At 49.5% G+C, this 18,869-nt stretch overlaps 1 protein-coding gene across 1 annotated transcript in view; it reads right to left on the bottom strand.

Moving 5' to 3' along the window:
- Positions 1–18,869, bottom strand: part of FRAS1 (Fraser extracellular matrix complex subunit 1) — a 293,078-nt gene that overhangs the window by 174,461 nt on the left and 99,748 nt on the right. The gene's annotated exons all lie outside the window — the stretch shown is intronic.

Raw genomic sequence — 18,869 nt, 5'->3', positions numbered from 1 at the left:
ACCGAAAGTCTGCCCTGACCACCCTCGATTAAAGCAGTAAAGATACCAGGAACCGAGCTGAGATCCGTTTTCCTAGAGATTCCCTAACCCCGATTCATCCATTCTGTATGGGTTCAAAATAGCCGCAGCGGCTAAGTTTCAAACTCTAAGTCTCTTTTATTTTTTAGACAGAGTCTCGCTTTGTTGCCCGGGCTAGACTGAGTGCATTCACAGTGACCCCGACCCCCCAGCTCCAAAGCCACCCATTGTACTTTTCAGTAGCCCTGGAGCATGGAGCTTAGCTTGCTGGGTCTCTACACAGGATCATCCAAGAACATGGAGTACGTTTTTCACTTTCACTCGCAAAAACTATCATTTTTCTTTACACTGATTCAAAGTTTAAATTTGTCTGGGCTGAGGAAGGCTTCCTGATTTGTTTGACAGGGTTCTGGCCTGTCTTCTCAGCGGGCCATGACTCTCAAGCAAGGAGACCTCGATTTATTTATTTATTCATTCATTCATTCATTTATTTATTTATTCATTTATTTATTGACAGAGTCTCACTCTGTCACCCAGGCTACAGTGAGTGCCGTGGCGTCAGCCTAGCTCACAGCAACCTCCAACTCCTGGGCTCAAGCGATCCTCCTGCCTCAGCCTCCTGAGTAGCTGGGACTACAGGCATGCACCACCACGCCCGGCTAATATTTTCTATATATAGTTTTTAGTTGTCCAGCTAATTTCCTTCCTCCCTTCCTCCCTCCCTCCCTTCCTTTTTTTTTGAGACAGAGTCTCACTCTGTTGCCCAGGCTAGAGTGAGTGCCGTGGTGTCAGCCTCGCTCACAGCAACCTCAGACTCCTGGGCTCAAGCGATCCTCCTGCCTCAGCCTCCTCCCGAGTAGCTGGGACTACAGGCATGTGCCACCATGCCCGGCTAATTTTTTCTATGTATTTTTAGTTGGCCAATTAATTTCTTTCTATTTTTAGTAGAGACGGGGTCTCGCTCTTGTTCATGCTGGTTTAGAACACCTGACCTCGAACCATCCTCCCGCCTCGGCCTCCCAGAGAGGAGATCTCATTTTAGTCCTCTTTGTGTGTCCCTTTCCTCAGAGAGTTCCTGAATGGTAGCTGAAATTAGTGAAGGAACATCCCTGAGTACTCGCTCCATTTAGGAAGCACAGCGTAAGAAAACGATGTTCAAACAGTTCACTACAAAATGCCCATAATGTTGAATATTATGATTTCACCAGTGCCAAGCTATGTTTGAAGAAAATTATTCTTCATCTGGGCAATCGTCCTGTGGGGAACAAAATCCTTATATTAACATCCCCATGGAAGTGAATAATTTATGGTTAATTTTAATGAAATGAGCCCTTTCCCAAGGCCTGGGTGGATGGCCATATATTTTTCAGGTCTAAATCTTTACAAATCAATTTCTATGGTCCCATCAAGCTGCTTTATGAAAATAGAGACACTAGAGTTCCCCAATAGCTAGAACTTTGGATAAAGCCATGAAATCCAAAGAAATAACACCGCAAAGTAAGTTTTGCAGATTTTCCATGTTAATACTGCAATTCCATCACTTTCTAATCCTCTCTTCCAATCTAACGCAAGCTGCAAAAGAAATATTGTTCAAATAGTTTTTCTGCTAGGACAAAGATTAAAGGATTAGATTATGATGAACTTAAAAAGCAATCAAAATATGATGTGTTTAAACAGCCTTAAATATTTTTAATAATGTATGAATGAAATGTTCTAGCAGATAATATAACGCCTCCATCCTCAAATACTTTAAAATAACAAGGTGCTTAAAAAAATTTATTTCACTTGGCTAAGTATTTATTGAACATTGATTAGTGCTAAATATAAACAATGAATACATCCCTAATCACTGCTCAAATTTCAGGGGGGAAGATTATTTATAGCATTCTAAAGAGCAATGTATCAACTGTCAACATAAATTTTCTTTCATCTAAATGGCATAATAACCCTACTTTAACTATTAATTAATTCATCTCATTTTAAATTCCCTTAGCTTCTTAGACCAAGAGTATGAAAGAAGGAATAAAGCTGCCCAAAATCTGTGCTTTCATGTTACCCAACAGGGTGGAGAATAGAATGCTTTTCTGTTATGGGAGTGTATTTATGTGCATAGAAACTAAGTGGAATTATGTAAACTAGTAATTTACATTTAATTGGCCAACTAATATATAGAGAAAAAATTAGCCGGGCATGGTGGCGCATGCCTGTAGTCCCAGCTACTCGGGAGGAGGCTGAGGCAGGAGGATCGCTTGAGCCCAGGAGTTGGAGGTTGCTGTGAGCGAGGCTGACGCCTCGGCACTCACTCTAGCCTAGGGTTGTCAATCCTACACATGGGTTCTACATTTTTTGCTTTTCTCTTTATCCTTATCTGTATTTTCTATTTTTTTCAGTAAAAAAAATATATAACCTATGTGATCTTTTAAAGTTACTTTTTTTTTTTTTTTGAGACAGAGTCTTGCTTTGTTGCCCGGGCTAGAGTGAGTGCCGTGGCGTCAGCCTCGCTCACACCAACCTCAGACTCCTGGGCTCAAGCGATCCTCCTGCCTCAGCCTCCTCCCAAGTAGCTGGGACTACAGGCGTGCACTACCATGCTCGGCTCATTTTTTTTCTATGTATTTTTAGTTGGCCAATTCATTTCTTTCTATTTTTAGTAGAGACGGGGTCTCGCTCTTGCTCAGGCTGGTCTCGAACTCCTGACCTTGAGCAATCCTCCCGCCTTGGCCTCCCAGAGTGCTAGGATTACAGGTGTGAGCCACCACGCCCAGCTAATTTTTTCTATATATATTAGTTGGCCGATTAATTTCTTTCTATTTTTAGTAGAGACGGGGTCTCGCTCTTGCTCAGGCTGGTCTCGAACTCCTGACCTTGAGCGATCCTCCCGCCTCGGCCTCCCAGAGTGCTGGGATGACTGGCATGAGCCACTGCGCCCGGCCTACAGTTACTTTCAAAATATAAGGTAGGAAAACAAAATGCTGTGCTTTTTCCCCCCAACCCCAGGGAGATAGGCCCTGGGCTTCTGAGTTGAACTGGCTTGGGGGAGGGGATTTAAATAAAACCACTTACCAAATACCTACAGAAGTGGGCAATTCACCTACATTTCCTGAGCTAGCCCCAGACCTTTTTGTACTCAGCAAGATTTTTAAGAACTAACAGGGTTCCCTGCTTGTCCTTCAAAGCAATGAAACGGACTCCATGTTCAACTGGGCCCAACGCCTTCATTTCTGGAGGTTCACTTCCCTGACAAGTCTGCTTTTCAGGAAAGATAATCTATAAAAAAAAAAAAAAAAAGGTTCTCTGACCCGGCTCCCGTTCGAGCACAGAAATAACGATCCTTGTTTGTCAAGGACGCGTGAAGAAACGAATCAATAACTTTCGTAAGGTTGTTTTAGAGACAACTCTCCCCTCGAGTGCCCTGCCTCTGACAGCTCCGACAAGCCACACCTGCTCCATTTTTGCTCTCGTTTTAAACTCCACATCTCGTTTAAAGTCCTCACCCCGGCCCGGATGAGAAGAAGCTGAGGACACTTATTGTCGGGAAAAGACAGGAGCTTTGTACTGACATTAAGTTCCCTCCTTTCAGGAGGAGCAAATGCGGGTTAATGCCAAGGAAAGAGAGAATGGGGACCCAATTCCTGACCCCGTTCACAGGTTTGCCCCACGCAACTCCCCCTTAAGGAGTTTCTTGTTGTACACATCAAACACCTACGTGGCTTCCCATGTTGTCGGCATCCTGGCATGACTAGCTCCTCCCGATCTCCTCCAGCTGTCTGAAAATGGTAACCCCGATGGAACATCAGCCTGGATACAGGAACAGCAGCGCCAGCCACGGAGGACACGTTTACTGCTGCGCATAACCCAGAACGTCCCTGTTCCAGCTAGCACCGTGTTCTCTTTTTTTTTTTTGAGACAGAGTCTCGCTCTGTTGCCCGGGCTAGAGTGAGTGCCGTGGCGTCAGCCTCGCTCACAGCAACCTCAAACTCCTGGGCTCAAGCGATCCTCCTGCCTCAGCCTCCTGAGTAGCTGGGACCACAGGCATGCACCACCATGCCCGGCTAATTTTGTCTATATATTTTTAGTTGGGCAATTAATTTCTTTCTATTTATAGTAGAGACGGGGTCTCACTCTTGCTCAGGCTGGTTTGGAAGTCCTGACCTCGAGCAATCCGCCCACCTCGGCCTCCCAGAGTGCTAGGATGACAGGCGTGAGCCACCGCGCCCGGCCGATAAACAGGCTTTATCTCGTATGCCAGCTCTGGGAACAGCTGTTTGCGGTGCTGTGTCGAGGAGGGTCTGAAGCTCCGTCCAGGCGCCCTATGTGGGAAAGATCACTACTTCCTGCCAGGGGCCCAGGGTTAAGCTGAGAAGAGGAATGGAGGCACCTAGACTGTATGTTCCCACGTGCCTGGCCGACGCGATCTATCTTGCAGTATTGCTCACCACTGTCATCTGGTTCACGAATTAAAGTGGAAAAGAGGCCGGGCGCGGTGGCTCACGCCTGTCATCCCAGCACTCTGGGAGGCCGAGGCAGGAGGATCGCTCGAGATCAGGAGTTCGAGACCAGCCTGAGCAAGAGCGAGACCCCGTCTCTACTAAAAATAGAAAGAAATTAATTGGCCAACTAAAAATATATATACAAAAAATGAGCCGGGCGTGGTGACTCATGCCTGCAGTCCCAGCTACTCGGGAGGAGGCCGAGGCAGGAGGATCGCTCGAGATCAGGAGTTCGAGACCAGCCTGAGCAAGAGCGAGACCCTGTCTCTACTATAAATAGAAAGAAATTAATTGGCCAACTAAAAATATATATACGAAAAATTAGCCGGGCGTGCTGACTCATGCCTGCAGTCCCAGCTACTCGGGAGGAGGCTGAGGCAGGAGGATCGCTTGAGCCCAGGAGTTGGAGGTTGCTGTGAGCGAGTCTGATGCCACGGCACTCACTCTAGCCTGGGCAACAGAGTGAGACTCTGTCTCAAAAATAAATGAATAAAATAAAGTGGAAAAGAAAGCAAGCAAACAAGCTGGCTGGGCCAAAACCCCGGAGCTGATCGATTTTAATGACAACGTAATCATCCTAGTCTTTCTTTCCTTACTTTCCCATTAAGTTGCTCAGCAATTCCCAGGCAAGCAGCCCTCTCCTCATTGGTAGCCGGCTTGCAAAATGGGCTTCTGTTCTGCACCAGCTCCTGCTCCCAAGAACAGCCCGGGGGCAGGTCGCAGCTGGCACGTGAATGTAGCCTCCTCACCCCCGGGAATGTGGGTCCGGACCATCCCCGTTCCAGACCGGGAGGAAATTAACCGCCAGTTCTGCCGGGAACGACATATCGACTAAGCGCTCGGACCGAGCAGTCCACTCCCCACAGTAGGCAAAAGGCACAGCAGCGGTTGTGCGATCCAGCGGCACAAGCACGCTCCACGGCATTTGCTGCAGGCCTCCCCCTCCTTGTCTGCCAGGAAGCCCCTGAAGAGAAGCAGGTGTCCGGCGTCCTGGAGGAAGACCCTCCCGGGGCTCGCTGTGAAATCCAGAGGCAGAACCCAGAGCGATCTCGCTTCTGGTGCAATTACCAGCGCCGCCCACGCTCTGCCAAGCGAGGAGGCTCGGCGGCTGAAGGGGACAGCTTTCATTTTACATTTCCACTCCAATCAGCTCATGGCCCTCCTCAACTGGCCAAGCAAAACAAAGTGCAGGGGGAGTTGAAAGGGCTCCTCGCGGTCTGCAGGGCTGGGCCTTGGAGAACAATGATGAGATGAAGGGGGCTGAGAAGCGGATCAGGAGACCCACCGCAACCAAAGGGCAGGCCGCGGACAGCCCGCCGGTGGCAGGTGCGGTTCAAAAGCCGCACCAGAGGCATTTAATAAGCTTCCCACCGTCTTCCCGCCCACGGTTCCTTTCACTAATAGCGAGAGAACTGAACTGCTGCCCCTGACCTTGCTGGCTGCAAGGTCTCGCTGGGACTTAGCCACATCGCCAGCATAGCCACGCAAAAGCAAGCATTCTCCCGAGGACGCCCGGCTTCTCTCTTCCTGTCCCCCAGCCCCCGTCCGCAGAGGAGTCTCGGCGTGCAACGTCCCCCCAGAGCGGCGGGGCCGGGACAGACACAGGAGACGGAGAGTCTCCGGAGAGCGCACGGTCTCCCGGGAGAGACGAAACGCGGGCACGTGAAAGGGGCCTGGGACCACGCAGTGGGCAGGGCCGGGGGTCTCAGGGACTGTGAATGCCCGAACCACGGAACCTGCTGAGCGGCGCCGGATCACGGGTGAATCCCGCAGGCAGGCTCTCACAGATCCCACTGAGCTCTGACCCGGGAACTCTCCCAACTCTCCCGGCGCCTCGGGCCTGGCAATACATTAGCCGGGCAGAGCCAGGCCACGCTCTGCCGCTCACCCCTGCTCTGCCAGGTCCTCCAGGGACCTGCTGGCGCCGTTGTGAAGGGCCCAGAAGAGGCCTGTCGGGCCACACCGTGGACCGGCCTGAGGTTTTCGGCGCCCTGCGGGACGACGCCATTAAAGGCAGAGCGTGCGTTGCGGTCTGTATGCGGGATTCCTCTGAAACAGACTCTCCCAGCCTTTACCCACCTCACGCCCCATAACTGACATTTAAAATATGGACCAGGCCGGGCGCGGTGGCTCACGCCTGTCATCCCAGCACTCTGGGAGGCCGAGGCGGGAGGATCGCTCGAGGTCAGGAGTTCCAGACCAGCCTGAGCAAGAGCAAGACCCCGTCTCTACTAAAAATAGAAAGAAATTAATTGGCCAACTAATTATGCAGAAAAAATTAGCCGGGCGTGGTGGCGCATGCCTGTGGTCCCAGCTACTCAGGAGGAGGCTGAGGCAGGAGGATTGCTTGAGCCAGGAGTTTGAGGTTGCTGTGAGCGAGGCTGACGCCACGGCACTCACTCTAGTCTGGGCAACAAATCGAGACTCTGTCTCAAAAAAAATAAATAAAATAAATGCAGTAAATGGCATCCTATTTAGCCAATCTGCATAAATACAGACAGGCCATATGCAAATTTTTTACAGTTTCTAATACATATGCAAAAAAAGAAACACAAAACCCTCAAGTAATTTTGTTTCAACTATCAATTAATCAGCCCAGAAGTTGTTTATCATCAAGTTAGCTTTGTGTACACACAGTATTTATCATAAGATTTTTTTTTACAGATGAGAAAAAGAAATTAAAATATTACCAGAGACCACTAAAGAAATTTGGTAATTTTTAACCTTTATAAAGTAAATCCAATGCTCCCATTTTTTCATTTTAAAAAACATAACTGATTATGTATTAATTTTTTTTTTTTTGAGAAGAGTCTCACTCTATTTCCCAGGCTAGAATGAGTGCCGTGGCGTCAGCCTCGCTCACAGCAACCTCAGACTCCTGGGCTCAATCATTCCTCCTGCCTCAGCCTCCTCCCGAGTAGCTGGGACTACAGGCATGCACCACCACGCCCGGCTAATTTTTTCTGTATATTTTTAGTTGGTCAATTAATTTCTTTCTACTTTTTCGCTCTTGCTCAGGCTGGTCTTGAACTCCTGACCTGGAGCGATCCTCCCGCCTCAGCCTCCCAGAGTGCCGGGATGACAGGCATGAGCCACCGCGCCCGGCCAACACATCCTTCTCGTATGCCATGAAATAGTCTTCTGATTTTTTTCAAGCACTTAAATACTGTTAAACCCATTCTTAACTTGCCAGCCACAGACTAGATTTGACCCGCAAGCCGAAGTTTGCAAATATCTGGTCAACGGCATCAAATAAAAACAACAGAGGGAAGCACGAATCAACAAAACAGACTGCGTCTGTATCGTTCTACAGGATGAATGAGAAGAAGCATTAAGGGTTCTGGCCAATTTGGAGATGACAACAGGAGAGGAGTCCTCGAAGAGTTAATCGTCTACTCCAATCCACATCTCTCCTGCCCCCTGACTCCAAAGCCTGCTGATAAAATTCTAGCCGGTATTCCCGTCCTTGAGCTGTACTAGAAGATTTGGGACGAGCAAGATTGCAGTCCCTGCTGTCAGTGAGAATGAGGGCCCTTCATTACCTGATTCTAGACCGAAAAGACAAGCGTTAGTGCTTGGATACCTGCCTATCACCCTGCAGAGCCAGTTATTTTCTGCAGAGGAAACAAAAAGGAACTAACTTCTGCCAATGAAGAGATCCTTCGCGAAATTTATTATCTGCGGAGTGGCAGCAAAAATAGGCCCAACAAAAAATGTTACGTTCCAAATTTGTAGCAGCGAGGCAATTACTTACCCTGACGTCTCAAGCAAACTCCGGAGAAAGCTCAACCTTCTCGGCAAAGTTTATTGTTGTTTCTCAAGGATGAAACGGGCATTCCACACAAATACATTTTAAATTCAACTTGTTACTTAGATAGTTGATCAATTTGACCTGGCAGGTGGTTCTTTTGAGAGCTTTTTAAAAGATACATCTTCCTTTAGGAAATACATATTATTTGTCCTGGAAACTGATATCAGTATCACTCACGATTGATTCTTGTTATGTCTTAAGAAAAACAATTAGGAAATACATTTGTGGTTCTACTTTCCCTGTTTATACGTGGATAATACATTTTTCGTTTGCTTAAAAAAGTTCTAATGTTTTGATTTTCTAAAATAACGAGTCTTTGGTGCAAAGTGAAGCGTACTCATGAAAATTCAAATAGAATTCATTTGCTAATAGATAAAAATGCACTAAATGAGGTAGAACTTCACTCTTAAGCAAACGAGTAATTCACTCTTGGAGCAGATTTATAAATAGAGCTGCAATTCACGGGCACGTTAATTGATCTTCCCTAATAAGAACATTAAATAGCATTTTGTTTATAACATGAGGGAAAAAAAAATCACTTCAGGATGAGAAAGACAAAAATCGCAAGAGAATGCAATTATCGTAGAAGCACTTCCCGGATCATATCTGAAGCTAAAATCCCATTTTAGGGAAAATGAACCCTAAAATAGACAATGTTGCCTCTGTACAGACGGAAAGGAAGGTGGGATGTGTCTTTTTTAATCATTTTCAAGTTCGTTTTTGTGAATTGAAAGGCTACCTAAAGAATTTGTTCTAATAATGATTTCCTAAGGAATTTCGCATCCTCTGTTTGGAAAATCACACAGCGAGAAGGCAGGGCTCAGAATGTTTTGAGGCGAACAACGGACACGTGTCACTTTCCCATCAATCCCGACACCCCCTGGCTTCTCGTCCCTCCCCGCAGGTGACGGGTGGTGGCTCCGGGTTAGGAGGGGCTCTGGGCCGTCACCGGTCTGATCCATTCTGGCGCTGACCCTCTACAATGTCGAGAGCAGGGCCAAAACGGCATGGGTCCACAGACCCTACATACAGAGTGACTCTTGGACGCGCCTCAGACACGATCGCAGGGCTGGGCGGGAACCTAAGGTCGTTTCCACCGGGCACCACGAGGCAGACGGCGTGCACCTGGCAGTCAGCCCCCGGTCTCCGCGAATTCACTCCTGCACCTGTCCTGGCCTGGCCTGGCGCCACAACGCTCAGGCCAGGAACCCCAACGCGCCGGCCGGCGGGAACTACAGTCTGCTCTCCTCCAACTCGGAGAAGGCTGGAGAAACCACAGCTCACGTGAGCGTGTTTCCAGACACACCCTAGGCTCACCCCCTCCAGGAACAAAAAAGGGAGATTTAGGGCCGGGCGAGGTGGCTCACACCTGTAATCCTAGCACTCTGGGAGGCCGAGGCGGGAGGATTGCTCGAGGTCAGGAGTTCAAGACCAGCCTGAGCAAGAGCAAGACCCCGTCTCTACTATAAAATAGAAAGAAATTAATTGGCCAACTAATATACGTAGAAAAAAATCAGCCGGGCGTGGTGGCGCATGCCTGTAAGTCCCAGCTACTTGGGAGGGAGGCTGAGGCAGGAGGATTGCTTGAGCCCAGGAGTTTGAGGTTGCTGTGAGCGAGGCTGACGCCACGGCACTCACTCTAGCCTGGGCAACAAAGCGAGACTCTGTCTCAAAAAAAAAAAAAAAAAAAAAAAAAAAAGCGAGATTTAGGGCAGCATATTGTGCTTTCTACGATGGTTCCTCTCTCCCTGTGTGTAGAGTCTTCAAAATAGAGTCGTGGGAGTTAAAGGGAGGTGACCAGAATGGACAGAATTATCACGTTTCAGTTGGCAAAACATTAACTTTAATACTCTCAACTATTTTTGTCGGGAGGCGACTGAGAAAGGGGAGAGAAATAGCTCTTAGGTTCATGAAAGCATCACTCACAAACACGGCAAGGAGTGACACAGCAGCACAAGGAACTGCCTTAAGAGGCACCAAAACACACACAGGGACACGCAAACTAAACGTGGGAGGTGAGGAAGGCCATCTCCTGTCTCCGAAACGAGTCTTCAAGCCGTCCACACCCCCCGGCTCCCCCGTCACTCCTGGTCCAGGCCACCCCCCTCTCTCACAGAGCAGTCCCCTTGCAGATGCGCCTCCCGACTTTTGTCACTGAAAACTGCAGGCTCCGGGGCGCGGTGGCTCACGCCTGTCATCCCAGCACTCTGGGAGGCCCAGGCGGGCGGATCGCTCGAGGTCAGAGGTTCGAGACCAGCCTGAGCAAGAGCGAGACCCCATCTCTACTATAAATAGAAAGAAATTAATTGGCCAACTAAAAAATATATAGAAAAAAATTAGCCAGGCTAATGGTGGCGCATGCCTGTAGTCCCAGCTACTCGGGAGGCTGAGGCAGGAGGATTGCTTGAGCCCAGGAGTTTGAGGTTGCTGGAGCGAGGCTGACGCCACGGCACTCACTCTAGCCCGGGCAACAGAGTGAGACTCTGTCTCAAAAAAAAAAAAAAAGAAAAGAAAAAGAAAACTGCAATCGCATCATGCCCTTCCTATGCGTGAGGGCTGAGTTTAGGTGCCTGGCTGGGAGATGCCGGGCGGACGGTGAAGTGCCGCCTCTGTGAGTGTCTGTGCGGGCGTTCCTGTAAGAGACCCGCATTCCTGTCGGCAGAGCGGGTGAGGAAGGCCTGACCCCCTGCGGGACGCACACCCCGTCCACTCAGGGCCCGGACAGGACAGAAACGCAGAGCAGGGTGAAGTCTCCCTCTCTCTCCCTGAGCTGGGACTCTCGTCTCCTCTGGCCCTTCCCAACTCCATCCTGTGTCCCCTCCTATGCTGTGTGTCTCTCTGTCCGTGCGTAGACCCCACTGCTCTGCTTCTCCGGAGAAGCCCAGCCAATGCCCCGTGCCGAAAACATCGGTGGAAGCTTCTTGCTCTTAACTAAGGATCCAGATCCCTTACCAGGCCTGCCAAGCCCCTGGGACTGCTCCAGCCTCACCCCTACACGCCCTCCCCGCGCCCCCGTCCCCGTCCCCTCCCCCTCGGTCTCCTGCCCCAGCACCTCTGAGGCCGACTCTGCCTCCCGTCCGTGCCCCACCCCGACCGCCCTGCCCTGCCCTGTCCTTCTCCATGATGATTCCCGTTTCCCTACCGGCGCGGAATCCGCTAGTGGCCATTCTGCCCACGTCTGCTTCCTCCCTGCAAGGTAAGGACGGCCCTGAGGGCAGAGCCGGCACAGCAGGTATTTGTGGGACGGGAGAACGAGCTGGTCCCTCTCCGTCCCCCCTTCCCTTCCTGGCTCCCATCGCAGCAAAAGGGCTAGAAACAGGCCACTCACTATAGAACACGTTCTTAGTCGGCTCATTCATTAAATCATTCCCTTCTGCATGCATTCGTTCACTGATCTGATCATTTATACTGAGTATCTGTCGAGCCCCCGCTGTGTTCAAGCCACAGAAAGAAACACAGGGAAAGAGGAGAGGGTCATGTCTGTGCGTCTCAACTAAAAATAAAGATAAGAACAGCTGCATCTATCTATACTGAGTTAATTTAAGTAGGAACGTAGGCCAGATACTTGGATTCTGGGGCACAGCTACACAGGCTTGGGGGCCCGACAATTTCACGGGAAACAACAATTTTTTGGTTCCCTTCGATTTAACTTTACTGGATTCATTCACTCAGTCAGTAATTAGTATCTGCTGGGGTTAATCAGTGCAAGTGATGGGCACAGCAAGGGCACAGTAGTTCAGGGAAAGAAAGGGCCCCGGATGGGAAAGAAACGGTGACATGCTATGACAGGCCCTGCAACAACCTCAGGCTAGGGGTGGTACTCAACCGATCGTGGGCACTAACTGAAAGAGGAAGCACCAAAGTCCACAACAGGAAAAGAAATTTTCACTTAGAGACATTTTATGCAGGCCGGGCGCGGTGGCTCACACCTGTCATCCCAGCACTCTGAGAGGCCGAGGCAGGAGGATCGCTCGAGGTCAGGAGTTCGACACTAGCCTGAGCAAGAGCGAGACCCCGTCTCTACTATAAATAGAAAGAAATGAATTGGCCAACTAATATATATATAGAAAAAAATCAGCCGGGCGTGGTGGCGCATGCCTGTAGTCCCAGCTACTTGGGAGGCTGAGGCAGGAGGATCGCTTGAGCCCAGGAGTTTGAGGTTGCTGTGAGCGAGGCTGACGCCACGGCACTCACTCTAGCCTGGGCAACAAAGCAAGATTCTGTCTCAAAAAAAAAAAAAAAAAAAAAAACAAAAAACGAACAGCCAGCAAAAGCCAGGTGAAGGCTACACCAAGCATCCGCACACAGCACGGGCCTGTCCCTCCCCGTTACGAATGAGTAAATTAATCGGTCTTGGCACAAGCAACCTACTGGCTCGAGGGAAATTTCTGCTGTAAAATCAAAAACACTTCCCCCAGGAAGCCCTGGAGAAAGCCCGAGAGGTGCCCGAGAATCGTGCTGCTTTACCAAGACGTGTGCGGGATGCTCAGACACAAGGAAGGGATTTGCTTTTAAAATTTTCCAGCAAAAAAAACCCCCCAAAACAAAAAACTAAACATGGAGAAGGCAGCTTAAACAAGACCGGAAAATGTTAACAAGCCTTGAAGCGGGATGAGGGTCACACAGGTCCATCATTATACTATTTATTCTCTGTACTTTCGTGTTTGCTTGAAAATCCCTTAAAAGCTTAGCTATGTGTTAAACGTGCGTGCGGCACAATGATTTATGACAGGCCTGTGGCTGGCTTCAAGACAGACTCAGAATTTAGATCATTCCTAACCATCGAGACACTACGAAACCAGGCAAGGTGATTTACCACTGACAGAACGTGACTGTCTTTGCCCAGACAAGTCCAGAACACAAGTGCACGGGCTGAGAAACGCAGCGGGACTGAAGAAAGGAGACTATTTAATCCTTTTTATAGCGCTGTTTCCAGCGACATCAATGCGGTCTACACAGGGGAGCCACAGAGGGGAGCCAGCTCCTCCCAGCGAATTCCTGGAACGAACCACTTTCCCGCAGAGACCTCCCGGCCCCAGTCCCAGCTGCACGCTGAGCTCCGCGGTGGCCACGCGCAGCGACCTCCACACCCGTGAGGGCTGTCCGTGCACGCCCGACTCCTGAGAATCACACACGGGCGAGCGTCCCGAGCTGGAAAAGGCACCCCGCTTGGCGGGCGACTAGCTTTTGAGCTTGAGAAGGCTCAGAAGTGCCGAACAATGAACACGGACCAAAAGCAAGAGGAGGAAACTTCCCCCTGCTCGGTGGTTGTTGAGTTCGTGAATTAAATAAATAACTACGTGAAGCCATCTGGGCGTCTGTCTACCGACGTCCTCCTCTCTGCGGTCTCCGGAGCTGACACAGAGACCAGTTACAAACTCACGCTCTGGGCCGGGCGCGGCGGCTCACGCCTGTCATCCCAGCACTCTGGGAGGCCGAGGCGGGAGGATCGCTCAATCTCACGAGTTCAAACCAGCCTGAGCAAGAGCGAGACCCCGTCTCTACTATAAAAATAGAAAGAAATTAACTGGACGACTAAAAATATATATAGAAAAAATTAGCCGGGCGTGGTGGCGAATGCCTGTAGTCCCAGCTACTCGGGAGGCTGAGGCAGGAGGATTGCTTGAGCCCAGGAGTTGGAGGTTGCTATGAGCGAGGCTGACTCCACGGCATTCACTCTAGCCCAGGCAACAGAGTGAGACTCAGTCTCAAAAAAAAAAAAAAGAAAAAGAAAATCATAAGAGAGAGACAAACTATATTCATTAAATGGGAGCGGATCACCATAAAGGTCTTTGTTCCTCATCTTCACATTGAGCAGACTGAGGAGGAGGAGGAGGAGGAGGAGGTTGGTCTTGCTGTCTCAGAGGAGCCGGAGGTGGAGGAAAACCCCTCTATAAGTGGACCCAGGCAGTTCAAACCCATCTCGTTCAACTGCAGTTGAGACGAGTCACGAGGCTACGCTATTGCTAAGGTATTTTAGCAGCAAGCCATGACCGGCCTGCCTCCCTTGGAGAAATAAAGATGATGAAGACGAGGACCAGGGTGATGATAAAAACAGCAACTACTGATTGCTGAGGTCTTACTGTACAGCAGCCCTCTGCGTGCATGAACCTATTTAATCCCCACGCCAATTCCTCGAACTGTTCGTCCCACTTCATAGATTTGTCCGCACTTCCCTGAGGCTCAGAGAAATCCAGTGACCTGCCCAAGCTCACACAAGTGTTAACTGGAGGAGCCAGGATTTGAACCCAGGCAGCCCGACCTCAGAGCCCAGACTAATGTTGCAGGAAGCATAAGGTAAGCGCAGACACAAGTAACCATGGTTAAGTGATAAGCATGGTCATCAAGGCAAAAACAATGAGTTGCCTCTACAAGCAAAAGGGAGAGAGCAGTTTTTGCAAGTGTTTGCAAAGCTTCACCTCCAGCGTCCAGCATGTCCCATCCCTGGAATCTCACCCACATTTCGGTTCTCCTTTGTCCAGTCACCCCTCTTTGCTTTTCATGCCTCTTGTCATTGCAACCACTTTTTGGACATTCTCTACTTCGGTTTCAAAAGATCTATAGACAACACTCTGTATTGGAATCCCGTGATTTTCATTTAAACTCTACAGAGGAAAAAACAAATCTCGTTTCAGCCCTACGAACTGATATTGGAGCTTCTCAAGTCTCTCATATGATAAAGAGGCCATTATTCCAGATTCTTCACGCATGCTTTTCTTCCCTAGCCCTGCTGAGGAACAGAGAATACATGAAGTCTTGGAGTGAAAACAACATGCAGCCACCATCCGCAATGACGTGGAACACACATGCCCACAGAACCAATTCAGGAAAACAAAAGAAGTCCTCTAAATTTAGCTCAGGGCTTTCCTTTTGAACACCAAGATGAAGGATGAAAAACAGGTATAATAATGAGTAAATTCTGATTATTCTAAATTATATAATTTGTCTTTCTGCAGACTTTTAGCAAGGTTTCACACCAAAGACCAAGAACAAATTAGCGTGGGTCCAGAAAAAAATGTCATTATTCATCAATAAACTTTCTGAGTTCACACTACATTCCAGAATAGATAGACGCTTCACTGCCCTAAATGTCAGAGATACTGCAATCAATAAGACATGATCTTGTTACAAAAACAAGCATCTGGCTTTCAGATTAAAGAAGAAGAGAAAGAACTGAGGCTTTCTCCAGGTGAAAATAACACAGACGGATTCCCCAGGACCTGGTGGTGGGAACAGTCTTTCTCAACCTTTTTAAATGTTATTTTAACATATTTGTGAATTCTCTAATTTCATCGCTCCCCCGAGTCATAAAATGCCATGCTAACAGAGGATCCCAAGAAGCTAGATGATAAAGCCTACAATTAGTAGATTAGAAAAAATAATGAGGGGAGACGTTAGCACGGTTAGGGCAATTCAACCCGAATTATACGTGAAAGACGATAAGATCCAGGCATGTGTCAAGCCCTACAAAAGCACTCTGTCCGTCACTGTGGGTCCCCTGCTGCCTCAGTCTACCCAGGCTGCCTGACAACATACCACACACTGGGTGGCTTCAACCACAGACGTTTACTTCTCATAGTTCTGGCCAATTCATTTTCCTTTTTGGTTTTGTTTTTGTTTTGAGACAGAGTCTCGCTCTGTTGCCCGGGCTAGAGTGAGTGCCGTGGCGTCAGCCTCACTCACAGCAACCTCCAACTCCTGGGCTCAAGCGATCCTCCTGCCTCAGCCTCCCTAGTAGCTGGGACGACAGGCATGCGCCACCACGCCCGGCTAATTTTTTCTATATATTTTTACTTGGACGATTAATTTCTTTCTATTTTTTAGTATAGACGAGCTCTCGCTCTTGCTCAGGCTGGTCTTGAACTCCTGACCTTGAGCGATCCTCCCGCCTCGGCCTCCCAGAGTGCTGGGATGACAAGCATGAGCCACCGCGCCCGGCCCAATGCATTTTCAATGGGGCTTCTCTTCCGGGCTTGCTGACGGCCGCCCTCTTACTGTGCATTTCTATTTTAGGAAGTAAAATCCACAGGACACTGTCATGCATTTGATGGGGAGGGTAGAATGAGATACTAAACTATGAGATATTTGGCTTTGGCCAAAAATTATATGAGACGGAGAGAAATTGGAAGAATTTGGCTGGGGAGCGGGTACAGAATGAAGAGTTCTTTTTTGAAATTGTAAAGTCTGGGGATCCATCAGACATGCGAATCGAGCAATGAAATAGACATTTGCCGTCTGTGTCTGCCATGGCGCAAGTCGGGACCGGAGGAAAGAATCTGCAAGTCAACACAGAAGTGACAAATCTGAGCCAAAGAGCTGAACGGAAACTCTTGGGAAGAGCTCACAGCTGGGGAAGAAGGCCTGAGACAGCACCCGGACACACAGACTTTGAAAGGAGAAGGAGCCAGCAAAGCATCCTCTGATGTACAAACCACAACCTCGCCTTCCACTCAGACCCCGTTCTGAACCCGGGGAACCGAGCTCACGTCCCCAACCTCCACGTTCCACAAACACCACAAGGCGACTCCGAGAAGTTCAACAGAAAAGACCAAGAAAGCCTGTCGGGCCGGGCAAGGAGGCTCACACCTGTCATCCCAGCACTCTGGGAGGCCGAGGCGGGCGGATCACTTGAGGTCAGGACTTCGAAACCAGCCTGAGCAAGAGCGAGACCCCGTCTCTACCATAAATAGAAAGAAATTAATTGGACAACTAATATATATATATAGAAAAAATTAGCCGGGCATGGTGGCGCATGCCTGTAGTCCCAGCTACTCGGGAGGAGGCTGAGGCAGGAGGATCGCTGGAGCCCAGGAGATTGAGGTTGCTGTGAGCGAGGCTGACGCCACGGCACTCACTCTAGCCTGGGCAACAGAGTGAGACTCTGTCTCAAAAAAAAAAAGAAAAGAAAAAAGAAAGAAAGCCTGTCGTTGGAATATCAGAGGAAATGATCAAGGCCGCCCAACCTGAACGCAAGACTCAGTCACGAGGGAGGCGCTGGCTTGTCCACCAACCCCCAGCACAGCTGAGCAGGGAGTTGTCCTTCCATCCTTTAGTTTTGCAAGGTCAGAACTAAGCTTAACGAAAACGCCGTGCATTTTAACGAGACACGATGGAATCACGCATATGGTCAGGAAAGTCAGGAGGAACAAAGCTCACGGGTAACTGCGGCAGAACTGGCGGCAGGTGCTGTATCCCCCAAGGCCGGTCCCCGAGCGACTTACGTGCCCCTTAGCGCGGGCAGCCCGTGACCTCCTGTGTGCCGCACCTGCAGTGCAGCAGTGACGCCGCCGTGCCTGCCTCTTCACCTGGACAGAGCTGATTAGTGGCTGGAAATGAGGCCGCACCTGCAGAGCAGATACCGTGGGCTGTTTTTCACCGAGACGGTGCGTTTGTGACTGTCCGTCCATACTGCTGCCCCTTTACGGCCGCTCACGGCAAGAGGACAGGGAGCAGAGTGAGGCCAACCGCCCAGCAGGGACTAAGCCGGTGCATCGGTGCCCCTTCGTCAGAGCAATGCGGGAAGCTCCACATCACGTGGAACTTGATCCACGTGCACCCTACAGCCCAGGGCGCCGGACCCTTCTCTGACGGCCGATTGTGCGCATGGACCTGGCCGGGCTGTGGCCTCCGGTCACTCAAGCTAATGCTGACCCGGGCGTTGCTGTGAAGGTGTTTGTAAATGCGATCGACACCTACCGTCCCTCATCCTCAAGTAAAGGCAATGCTTTTCATTTTATTTATTTACTTATTTTTTTGAGACAGAGTCTCGCTCTGTCGCCCAGGGCTAGAGTGAGTGCCGTGGCGTCAGCCTCGCTCACAGCAACCTCCGACTCCTGGGCTCAAGCGATCCTCCTGCCTCAGCCTCCTCCCGAGTAGCTGGGACTACAGGCATGCACCACCATGCCCAGCTAATTTTTTGTATATATATTTTTAGTTGTCCAATTAATTTCTTTCTACTTTTAGTAGAGACAGGGTCTCGCTCTTGCTCAGGCTGGTCTCCAACTCCTGACCTCGAGCGATCCTCCCGCCTCGGCCTCCCAGATTGCTGGGATGACAGGCCGTGAGCCACCGTGCCTGGCCGGCAATGCTTTGTAATAACTTGAGTGGACCTGATCCGGACAACTGAAAGGCCTTAAGAGTAGAGAGGAAGTTTCTCTGAGGCAGAAGAAGTCCCACCTGTGGACTGCAGCGTGCAGTGGCCTGGCCTGCCCCCACACTCATATAAGCCGATTCCTTGCAAAAAAAAAAAAAAAAACATATATATATATGCATATATATACACATATACATGTGTACACATATATAAATCTCTTGTTGGTTGTGTTTCTCTGGTGGACCCCTGGCTGATATTATACCCTCCTTCCTTTTCTCCCTAGAGGAAGCAATCAAGTTTCTGCAAACGCATACTCCTACAACTAGATAGTGTTTGTTTGCACACAAGGGAAGTGGAAAAGCTCACCCCCCACTCACCTGCGGGGCAAACGCAGAGCACTGCCGACAGAGACCCGGGCAGACAGAGCCTACCTCCCATCAATCACACGCTCCATAAG

This window comes from Microcebus murinus, chromosome 29, assembly GCF_040939455.1.
Source record: "Microcebus murinus isolate Inina chromosome 29, M.murinus_Inina_mat1.0, whole genome shotgun sequence".
NCBI classification, from domain to species: Eukaryota; Metazoa; Chordata; class Mammalia; order Primates; family Cheirogaleidae; genus Microcebus; species Microcebus murinus.
The sequence above is the reverse complement of the archived record's forward strand: the minus strand, read 5'-3'. Positions and strand labels throughout refer to the sequence as shown.